Source organism: Octopus bimaculoides, chromosome 20 (genome assembly GCF_001194135.2).
Source record: "Octopus bimaculoides isolate UCB-OBI-ISO-001 chromosome 20, ASM119413v2, whole genome shotgun sequence".
NCBI classification, from domain to species: domain Eukaryota; kingdom Metazoa; phylum Mollusca; class Cephalopoda; order Octopoda; family Octopodidae; genus Octopus; species Octopus bimaculoides.
In genome coordinates this window covers 41,116,952-41,120,213 of record NC_069000.1, presented here as the reverse complement: position 1 = coordinate 41,120,213, position 3,262 = coordinate 41,116,952, and the positions used below count along the sequence as shown (strand labels likewise).

The 3,262-nt window shown below is 34.2% G+C and overlaps 1 long non-coding RNA gene across 1 annotated transcript in view; it reads right to left on the bottom strand.

Annotated features, from left to right (window-relative positions):
* Window positions 1-491: 491 nt before the first annotated feature.
* LOC106873818 (uncharacterized) overlaps window positions 492-3,262 on the bottom strand; it is a 4,853-nt gene continuing 2,082 nt past the window's right edge. The window contains exons 2-3 of the long non-coding RNA XR_001409923.2: window positions 1,049-1,095; window positions 492-510 (exon numbers count right to left, since the gene is read on the bottom strand). This is a non-coding gene — a long non-coding RNA (uncharacterized LOC106873818). The remainder of the gene's footprint in view (window positions 511-1,048; window positions 1,096-3,262) is intronic.

Genomic DNA, 3,262 nt, shown 5'->3' with positions numbered 1-3,262 from the left:
CACACACACACTTGCACATACATTTAAGATATTTACTACGGGAGACCCGAAACTGAAGATAATAATCTCGACCACACTTTTCCTGCAATTCTCGCATCAGAAACCTATACAGAACCAGTTTTGAACTTAAATCCCATAAATATCCGAGTATCTCTCAAAAATATTATGAAATAAACCCAAAGTATCCTTTAAGGCTTTTGAAAGGTACCTCAATTTGCTTATTGACAACCTTTGATAAAAGATATGAACAAAAGAGTTTCAATCATGAATCTTTTAAGAAAAGTGCAAGGTCGGTCCTGATATTATGAAAACCTTTTATCCCCGAAATTACCGTGGTTTTTTTCTTTAATACAATGGACGTATCTATTTGTACCCCACTATCCACAAAACATTGTCGTTATACAAGCGTATAGCTGTATGATATTAATAAATTAGTATCCCTTATAGACACATACAAAACCCTTGATATGAATGTATTGACATAATCTACTTACTCGTCTGCACGGCAATCTGCAATACCAGTCGAAATGAACGAATGAAAGAAAAAAAATGTATAGACATTATTATTTTATTACTGGTGTTTTGTATAATGAGTATAAACATTTCTGTAAAAGAAAAATATTTTTTTAATTAATTTTTCTGGAAAATATATATATTATTCAATTATTTTTTCTGCCTTGGAAATATTAATCCATATGACAAACGCGATACCATAAATTCTACTGAAAATAATCTGATGATCTGTAGAAAACTCATACACAGTATTTCGAATGGTAGTGTTTAACCAGTTTCAATTTGTTGACCTAATATACTACACAATAGTCTCTTGTTCGATATGTATGCTTCCATGGTACTTTATTTTCTTTTTCTTTCTACTTCGTTCTCTCTCCAAACGACAGCAAATTTTGCGGCTGTGAGATCAAAAGTCTATCAATTCGGCATCATATAAACATTAGTTACAGAATAAAAATACCGATTAAAAAAACATTGTGAAATGCGAGCCAAATGTCTCTAAGACTGAAGTTTTAATTAATTGAAAAATACTTACCTTGAAGAATGACAGCTAGAGCAGTCAATAGCAATGCAACAAACATCCTGGGGGAGAAAGTAAGGAAGAAAAATAAGCTGTAATACAAATACGCGCGACAAACAACGAAGAATTTATCGATGTTAATATTACATTGAGATAAGGCTGCGAGCTAGCAGAATTGCAGGGCGAAATGTTCAGCAGCATCTCCGTCCGTCTTCACGTTCTGACTTCTAATTCCGCCGAAATCGACTTTGCCTTTCATCTTTTAGGGGTCGATGAAATAACCATCAGTTAAGCACTGGGGTCGATATAATCGTTTTTCCCTCTCTCCGAAATTGCTGATCTTGTACCAAAATTTTCAAACCAATATTACATTGAGATCAGGCGGCGAATTGAAAGAGACGTTAAAAAGAAGGGCAAAATGTTTAGCGGCGTTTCGTTCGCCTCTGAATGTTCTAAGTTTAAATTCCGCCGAGGTCGACTTTGCCTTACTTCCTTCCGGGGTAGATATACTAATAAATACAAGTACATTGAGGTCGATGTAATCGGCTTACCACCCCAACCTCCACCACCACCTGTCCACTAGAAACTGTTAGCCTTGTGCCACCGATATTGATATTGGTTTTACCTTGCAACTTTTCGCGGTTGATAAAATACGTACCAATTCGATGTAATCAACTTGGTGCATATTTTGTCGATGTCATTGACTACCCACTCCCACAAAAATGTCATGCCTTGCTCTTATAGTACAAAAGAATATTACGTAGAGGCGCAGCGATACGACACAACTCTTGACCGTGTGTCACTACTGCATATTACATGTAGAACATCGTGTACAACCTGAACAGTACAACCAGGTTTAAAGTTTGATTATTTTCACCCAGGCAGGAAACAGGATTTAGAAGCTGTCATTCTGTGCGTGACTGCACATGTTATCGTCAACATCCTGAAAATAACAAGTGTTGTCAATATTTGTAAATAACACGTGTTATGTCTCTAGTAATTTTCTTTCATGTAAATAAATCTTACTTAGCTGCTATTTTTAGCACATCTAACAACCACCAGTGTTTCATGCAATAAACAACATGTTACATGCGATAAACACATTACAATTTTTAACAGAAAGATTTGAAAGAATTTACATGAAAGGTCTCTGGTACTTTTATTTCATGTTTATATTAATTTAAAATATTTCGTTTTTGGATTTGGTTTGCAAGATTCTTTATGTGAGTTCGTGTGTTAAAGCATATTCTGTTGTGTCTGGGGAGAGTCATTTTCTTTTTGTGCCTTATAATTTAACACACTCACCAGTAAAGACAGTCAAGACTATTGAAAAGGTTGCAAGACGCAACGAAAATTTTAGGAAAATAAAAATAAGGAATAAGTGGAAATTGTACCGGTGAATGTGTTAAATTAATTTAAAATATTTTCCAAAAACTCTTAGTTATTTTTAGAACACCTCACAACCACCTCAGTGCCCAATGACAAAAAGAAAGGAACAAACAAACATTTAAGCATTCAATATACATTTAGGGCAAATGCGATAAACAAAACACGATCTACGATAAACGCATTACAATTATTAGTAGAAAGATTTGGAAGAATTAGTGAAAGTTCTTCAGTAATTTTCTTTCATATAAATAAATGTTCATGTTCATTTCAAAGATTCATCCCAAAAATCTTAATTAGCTGTTATTTTTAGTAAGCCTCACAACCACCTGGATAATAAAGGGTGATAAGATCTTAGGTGACTTACAAATAGGGATTGAGGGCGATTTAGGAGATTAAGATACTGCAAAGCATTGCTGGAAGAAGACCGTTGAGTTATGCAAGAAATAAGCAAAGAATTTAAGTCTGATGAAAGTGTGTTTCTGTCTACGTGATTTTGTGCGATAAATTGAGTTTATAAAAGGGGGACAGATAAATGTAAGTATATTGTAAAATGTATGGTAATGTAAATAAAAGTACTGTGGTGTGAGAGAGCGATATATCTTGGTCTTTCTATGTCTATGTAAAATACACAGAAATATTTAAATTCAGCAAAATTGACGAACAATGATTCACCGTTCATGCTTCAAATCCAACGTTACAAATGTATTACTTCTCAAAATAAAGTGATTACAATTCTGAGCACTTATCATTTCATTTTTTTGTTATGCAATTATACGAACACACACAAACACACACACACACACACACACACACACACACACACACACACACACACACACA